The sequence below is a fragment of the Filicampus tigris genome, chromosome 20, assembly GCF_054856515.1.
Source record: "Filicampus tigris isolate MCC_2025a chromosome 20, RoL_Ftig_1.0, whole genome shotgun sequence".
Taxonomy (NCBI): Eukaryota; Metazoa; Chordata; class Actinopteri; order Syngnathiformes; family Syngnathidae; genus Filicampus; species Filicampus tigris.
Window position 1 is genome coordinate 1287501 of NC_141236.1, and position 8174 is coordinate 1295674.

At 44.2% G+C, this 8174-nt stretch overlaps 1 long non-coding RNA gene across 1 annotated transcript; it reads right to left on the reverse strand.

Moving 5' to 3' along the window:
* Window positions 1–2381: 2381 nt before the first annotated feature.
* On the reverse strand, window positions 2382–5758 carry LOC147127799 (uncharacterized). Its single transcript, XR_015083924.1, has 6 exons — window positions 5728–5758; window positions 5550–5649; window positions 5369–5408; window positions 5234–5280; window positions 3497–3547; window positions 2382–3416 (listed from the first exon to the last, which is right to left on the reverse strand). It is a non-coding gene; the product is annotated as an uncharacterized LOC147127799 (long non-coding RNA).
* Window positions 5759–8174: the final 2416 nt, after the last annotated feature.

Sequence of the window (8174 nt, forward strand, 5' to 3'; positions counted from 1 at the left end):
AGAGAGTCTGCAAGATTGGCCTCTGACCCCCGGGTGGAACAACCTCCGAAGGGTTCGCCGGGATTATCTTTCCGATGCGACCCGGGTTGCTTCGCTCGTCTATATCGATGTGATTGGGGTTCCACGTGGGGTGCCAGATGAGTATAAATTAGTTGATCAGGTTGCGGCCGGATTTGAATCTATCTTCTTATGGGTTACCCCTAATAAAAATGTGGATCGAATTAACTATCTCCATTATAATCAGCAGAGGCTGACCAACTACACGGCAGACGTAGTGGCCGCGATTCATGGGCAGCTGGCTGCGACTTCCCTGGTGGCCCACCAGAATCGTATGGCGCTGGACATACTTCTGGTTGAGAGGGACGGAGTGTGTTCCATGTTTAAGGACGAGTGTTGCACATATATTCCAAATAACACAGCACCGGATGGCAGCCTCACTCGTGCACTCCAGGGGCTAAGGACCCTCTCTTTAGAAATGGCATCACACTCGGGGCTTGACGAAAAGTGGTGGGAAAGATGGATGTCTTCCTGGTTTGGTGAATATAAGGGATTGGTAGCATCGGTTTTGGGATCGCTGATTGCAACTGTGGGCGTCTTTGTTCTTTGCGGGTGTTGCTGTATTCCGTGCATCCGCTCTCTTTGTAATCGTGTCATTATTATGCAGTGGAAGGTAAACTTGAAATGGTCCCCGTGTATCAAATGCCAGTAGCTAAGGTGGGACCTTCAACTATGTTACTGTGTACTGATTCAGATGATACAGATTCGGAATAAACTACCAGGTTTGGGGGTAGCGCGCCAAAAGTAATATGCTACAGTAATATATTACACATAGCAGTACCAAAGTACACGCTTTACACTAAAAATGTTTATTACAATTGCGGAGCTTGGTGGCACGTGGCAAACTCTGGGACAATAGTTTAAATCTTTTAATGTGTTTTGTCAAGAAGGGCGGTTCATTGCGATTGGATTGAGCAATCACTGCAGTCACAGTTGCTTGTAGGTCTGTGAACGTCACACAGTGAGGTTGGGCTCCCTTCAATGATTTTGTTTGTGTTCATACGATAGACAACAGCGTTAATGACTGAGAAGTTATTGTTTCCGACACGAATTATGGTCGTGGTTTCATAAAATAAGATGGAAAGTAAAGAGTAATGGAAAGATTGCTAACAAATAAAAGTTATTGTGCTTTTTAGATATGGTTTTAATTAATATAGTTCCGATAATCGCAGGTCACGAGACAGTGGTCATTAGAACTAACTGAACTTTGAACGACTCTAAGTATTAGTATTATTACTATGATATTTTCTTTGACAAACTTTATCAATGCATATTTCTGCTTTTATTACACACGCTTTGTCTATCTACCTTTCTGTGTTGTTAGATCAAATATCAATTATACGTTATCAAGCACTATTGTTTGTGGGTAAATTAATTTGAGATATATGCTTTACAGTCTGAGATTATTTATTGGATAAAATATCAGTTCCAATATGTAAAAATCTTATTGATACAAATATTGATCAAGGGCAAATATTATAACCAAAAGCCTAACCCTATCCCCTACCATATAGTCAAAATATTTAAGCCCCACTTTAGAGTTAATTATGCTCCTCATTACAAGTTAATTTTACCAGCTACAGTATGGCAACAAATTTCAGATTTTCTTTTTAGAGTGTCAAAGTCATTATTGAATAAATTAACCTCTGCTTTCAAAGGAAAAGGTAACTTAAAGGTAATAGTAACGCATTACTGTACAAGTAGAATTATATTGTGAAAAAAGGTATTACTAATCTGGGCGACACCACCAAAGTGGTGTCGTGAAAGGGGGGTAGCTCTTTCTCAAAATACAAGATATCAACTTCCACAATAAATGAGGCCATGAAAGGGATTGAAGGATCGGGGGGATTTGAGATTAGCTGGTATGATAGCTAGATATAGTCAAGTAACTATTGTATTGCATATGGATATTCATGGTTTCAGGTGAATTAGTATATTAGTGATACATGGATCAGATAGTTATTGTGTTATACATTTTTGGTAATGGCACTACACATTTATGGTCATCATACACGATTAGCTAAATATCTTTACACATAAGCAGTCATAAGACAGTGTCTTGAGTAAGCTCACAGAAACACACACACAGACACACACACACCTTCGCACGCACACACCAACAGGGATTCATTGTTACACACACTTTTATCTGTACATGCAAAAACATACAAGCTTGTGGAGGGGAATGTGGCCTCGAGTTGTTCCACAGGGCTGAGTCCTTGGGACTTTGGAGCCGCCAGCCAAGGGCAGGACTCGAGGCGCCAGGATGACCGAAGACTCGGAGTGACACGCCACGGAGGGAGAAGATTTGAGTCTACCGACATTTCAGATTAGATTCCTTTGTTACGGAAGTATATTATATATGTGAGTGCTGCAACCAGCAGATTCTTTTTATCTGACCGTGCCCGTCACGGGTATGAGTCCCTCGCGAGGTTAAGAAAAGCAGCCCAGCTTGACTTTTGTCAGATGTCCTGAACTTCAGAGATTGATAGAAACAGACGGAAAATTCAATCAACTTGTGTGAGTCATTATTATTTTTATATTTGAATGCCTTCTTGAAAGATAAAACGAACGCAGTGAGTTGTTTTGTGAATTGATAATTGGGCTTGCGCCCTGGTGACCCAAACCTAACAACTCCAACAAATGTAGCATGACACACAAATCGAAAGTTGTCACCGACAGCATTTTTCCTACAGACAAGGAGATGGCAACAGCGGAGTGACTTCAGGCGATATCGTGAACTGTATTGTAATGCTCCAATTCAATCCTAACTTACTCAAACGCTTTACACATGGAGAAAAATGTTGATATACTCTGTGAAAGAAATAAAATAATAATAATAAATAAAATAAGAAGAGTAGCAAAAGAAAAAATAAAACTTTAATGAAAATCAGAAATAGCTTTTGAATTGGGATTGAACAGCTATTTAAAAAAAAAACAAAAAAACAATAATAATAATCATAAACTCATGAAACAGGCCTGGACAAAAATGGTGGTACTCCGAGAAAAGATTGAAAATAATTTGACCATAGGGACATATTCAACCAATGTGTCGTTGAATTAGCATCACAGATGTCTTCCAACTTGTAACCAGTCAGTTGGCCAACTTTGTCGGGCAGTACATGCTCCAGTACAAACATGGGGAACATTCCCGCCTGGGTGATAACGTACATTTTGGCCACATTATGCTCCACAAACAAAATAAATAAATAAACAAACACGTTTTTTAAATAAATTATTCTGTATGTATGTATGTCTATATACCACAGATGCAAGCGACTACGGCCTTGGAGCTGTCTTTGCACAAGTCCAGCCTGATGGTACAGAGAAGCCAGTGGCTTTTGCGTCACGCACACCGACTGAAACAGAGAGAAAATATTAAATTCTTGAAAAAGAAGCACAAACCTGGGTGTGGACTATGGAAAAATGGAGATCATACCTGTGGGGATGCCGTTTCGCTCTCTGCAGAGATCACCAGGCATCGACAACACTGCTTAGAACAAAAGGAATCAGTCGAGCTGGAATGCGGGTGGCACATTGGCCTGCTCTGTTTTGATTATGATATTATCTATGGACCATGTTCCCAGAACTACATGGCAGATTATCTCTCGCGCCTTCCCTTGCCTGTGACGCCTGACTCTATTCTAGATGTGGAACCTGAAATGGTGTTACAGATTTGTGATACACTGAGCTCCCTTCTGGTGGCAGAGTGGAGAAATTCCATCTTGCTCTGGAAAGGTGCATTCAAGCTGCCGTGAACGGCACATGCTGCAACTTCCACCTCACCATATGTGCTTCTTTACAGCAGGAAAATGCACACTAAACTGGATATTCGTCCCCTGCTGTCATATAAGGACAATATGCGCTGGACTTTACGACAGTTAATCCAACATGCCGTAATCAGCTGCTAATGGGTTACCGGGCAACACCCGCGAACAGGCCCCTGCTTATATTATTGATGTTACCATTTATGCTGGACTGTTTTCCCAAGTGACAAGTAAAGCTTTGTTGACAGCTTCAAATACTTGTGCAGACATTGAATTACTTTACATGGTCTCATGGAGGTGCAGCTTCGCGAAAATGGCAAAGTTTAACCCCCCAGGAAACCTTCCCTTCGACCGACCGACGTATTGGGCTGACTGGAAGCAGCGGTTCCAGCGTTTTCGAGTGGCTACGAAACTGAATAAACTGACTGCGAGGTACAAGTAAGCTCTCTGATGGGCTCGGAGGCAGAAAATATTTTCAAAGCATTCACTTTGCAGACGAGGCGGACAAGGAGAAATTCGACTTTGTGTTAGGAAAATACGACGAATATTTCTACCCGAAAAGGAATGTTATCCACGAGCAAGCATGTTTCCACCACAGAGTACAGCGACCCGGTGAGAAAGTCAAAATGTTTATTAGAGCTCTTTATGAACTATCAGAACATTGTGACTTTGGAACAGACAGAGAGGAACACATCAGAGATCGCATAGTGGTGGAATCAGTGACAAAGAGTTGTCTCATAAATTGCAGTTAGAGACCCAGCTCACCCAAACAATTCAGGCTGTACACCAGTCCGAGGAGGTGACAAGACAAGTGCATGCACAGGGACCAAAGTAAATGTCCAGCTATGAAATCTGCATGCACCAAGTGCAAAAAGGCGGGTCACTGGGAGAGAATGTGCCACAGTAAATCTGTCAGAGAAGTGACAGATGCAGAGATTGTTTCACATAGTTCCTGGGGGGCTGTCACAGACACTAGCATAGAGAGTGATCAATGGACTGTAGAAATTGTCATCGCCACACCAGTTAAATTTACAATTAATATTGGGGCTGATTTAAACATCATGGAGGAAGAGACATTCAGCATGTTAGTCCCTGAGCAGAAACTTGTGCAGTGCAATATTCCGTCCATGAACAGCCCTAACCAGGAAAATTCCAAGCAAATGCAATGTACAAGAAAAAGTACTACTCATTTCCAGTGTGTGTGATCCACAGCCAGATGTCTAACTTGCTAGGCAAAGAGACAGCATGTGCAATGGGACTAGTGAAACGCATTGAAGAAGAAACGCATGCAGTCCATACGGCTTGAAAAATTCCCCTGCCTCTTTTGCAGGAAGTAAAAGGGGAATTGCAGCACATGGAGAAAAATGGGGTCATTGAAAAAGTAACAGAACCAACAGACTAGTGCTCACCTATGGTGCCTGTCCCAAGACGAACTGGCCGACGAATTCCCCTGCCTCTTTTGGAGAAAGTAAAAGAGGAATTGCAGCGCATGGAAAAAAATGGGGTAATTGAAAAAGTAACAGAACCAACAGACTGGTGCTCACCTATGGTGCCTGTCACGAGACGAACTGGCCAAGTGCGAATCTGTGTAGATTTCAAAAAGTTAAATGAGGCTGTGAAGAGAGAGAGTTATGTCCTCCCAACTGATGAAGAAATCACTGCAAAACTGTGTGGCGCCACCAGAGTTTATGACATTGGATGCAGCCTCAGGTTTTTGGCAGATACCTCTCCATCCACAAAGCAGCAAGTTAACCAGATTCATTACGCCTTTCGGGAGATATGCGTTCAGGCGTCTGCCTTTCGGCATCACCAGCGCTCTGGAAATCTTCCAGAGAAAAATGACAAAGACGCTGAGTGATCTCGACGGAGTGGCCATCTACATGGATGACATACAGCGACATACCAGAACAGCATGATGAGCGCCTAAGCAAAGTAATGGAGAGAATCAAGTCGACAGGTTTGAAGTTGAACAGAGACAAGTGCGTGTTCAGGAAAACCCAACTCCACTTCCTGGGTCAGGTGATTGACAGGTCAGGAGTAAAACTTGACCCTGACAAAGTCAAAGCCATCAAAGAGCTGCCAGAGCTGCAGAATGTTCAGGATCTGAAATGAGTCCTAGGCATGTTCACATACTTGGGGAAGTACATCCCTCATTTGTCAACAGTGGGCCAGCCCTTATACGAACTGTTGAGATCCAAGACCACATCGACGTGGGACCACCCGCAAAAGGACGCATTTGAGCGTATCAAAGACAATCTGTGTACATCTCCTGTTCGCAAGTTCTACGATGTGAACCGACCAACTGCTGTATCAGCGGATGCAAGCAGCTATGGCATTGGAGGCGTGCTGCTACAAAAACATGACAGGGACTGGAAACTGGTCGCTTATTGCTCTTTCCGCTTGTCATACGCCAAAATCAGATATGCCCAAATAGAAAAAGAATGTCTGGCAAGTGTTTGGGCGTGCGAAAGGTTTGAGAAGTACCTGGTTGGGTTGGAGAACTTCAAGTTGGTTACCGACCATAAACCTCTGGTTCCGCTGATGAACAAAAAGGATCTGGATCTGCATGCAGTAAAGAGTAAGGATGAAAGGGAGAAACAAAAACAAGCTTTCTACTTCAATCAACGTCATGGCACAAAGCAGGATTTGGAATGACTCATCTGGCTCTCATTCCTCCCATGACTGGACAATAATGTGACACATTTAAACCGCTACACACAAGTGTTAGTCATTCCCCTCTCACAAACAACCACGTGTTGAACACAAACCCAAGTAGCACGAGGTATTCTTTAAATCAATCATTAGCAATACTGATAAAGACAATGACATTTACCCTCTTGCAGTTCACAAGAGGTGAACCTAGAGGCTTAGTCAGAACTTGCCAACTGGTTGACTATGACAAAAAAAACAGAGGCGATCAAGCTTTTTCTGTTGCCAGTCCTTCCCTCTGGAATGACTTTCCTTTAAATGTTAGGCGAGCCCCCTCACTGTCCGTTTTTAAAACTCGTTTGAAGACACATTTCCATTCTTTGGCTTTTGACCCGACGTGAGACTGACACTTTTCTGCTGTTTTCCGGTGTCCACTGTATATAATAATTTTGTGTTTTAATTTACTGCTTTCACTATCTTTGTTGTTGTATTATTGCTATTGTGTTCATGTAAAGTCCTTTGTTACAGCTGTTACTGTTATGAAATGCGCTATATAAATAAAGTTGTATTGTATTGTTCCACAAAGGGACTCTGGGACTCTGTTTGACACCTGGAGGCTGCAAGATGGAGTGCTACAAAGAGGATGGATGGAAACAGCCACTGGGGAGAGTCGGTGCCGAAACTCCTTTGTGACAGGGTGATTTAATCCGGGGCTGGACCCAAGCATCGTGGTGGGGGCCGGCATTGTGCCTCAGCAACGTGCGGCGGTGTCCGCAATACCACGCCAATCAATCTTGAGGATCACATCTTTTCTTAGGGCGAGTGGTGACGTTGCAAGCTATGAGACCACCCCCGAGTGTCCATCACAGTCTCAATTTGACAGGCCATTTGACCAGGGCGGTGAAAGCAAGGACCTGGAAAGCAGTCAAGACTGCAAAAGTGTCCACCGCCGCGGACACTGGCGCGCAATCGGACCATTGGTCTCTAGAGGAATTCCTCACCTGTGGATTCTCGCGTGATGATCTGCACCCCGTCAGTCTCAGCTTGTCCGCTTTCAACCATTCCCCCATTGCCATTGCAGGCGCATTCGTCACTATGGTCTCAACGGTTCCCAGTTGCAGTGGGGCGGTGACATCCTGCCGCACTATGATTAATGTGAGCAGCCCAGTCCAAGCCTTGTATCTCTCCTATGAGTCACTCTTTAACCTCTGGCTCTTACCTTGCGACTTCCTGTCAAGTACCTGCGGGGTGGGACCCAGTGGCGGGCTTGGCCCCCAATGTTCTCACCGCACGAAACCTGCCCCATCGTTCAATGCTATGCGATTTGTTAACGGCGGCTGCGGAGGCCTGCATGGTCCCCGCAACGTTCATTCTCAAGCAACGTACCCTCCTATGGCGCTTTGACATTGTGCACCTGCCTGGCAAGAGCAACCATGCCACTCATGCTGCTTTGGGACATCCTTCTCCCTCGGGCTCAGAGAATGCAGTATTGTTGGGGTCATCTGACGTGCCTGATGTGTTGGAGTCTGGCTCATAGCCTTGATCCGTGAGGATGCACAAGAACTCTGCTCCATTTCATGGACCCTTCTCGCACAGGAGACTGCAATGAATGCGTGTTTTGCTCACCTCCTCGAGCACGAGGGTAGGATCGACCCAAAAGACCCTGCCCTGGCAGGCATGTCCCCATCTCTGAGTCCGCAT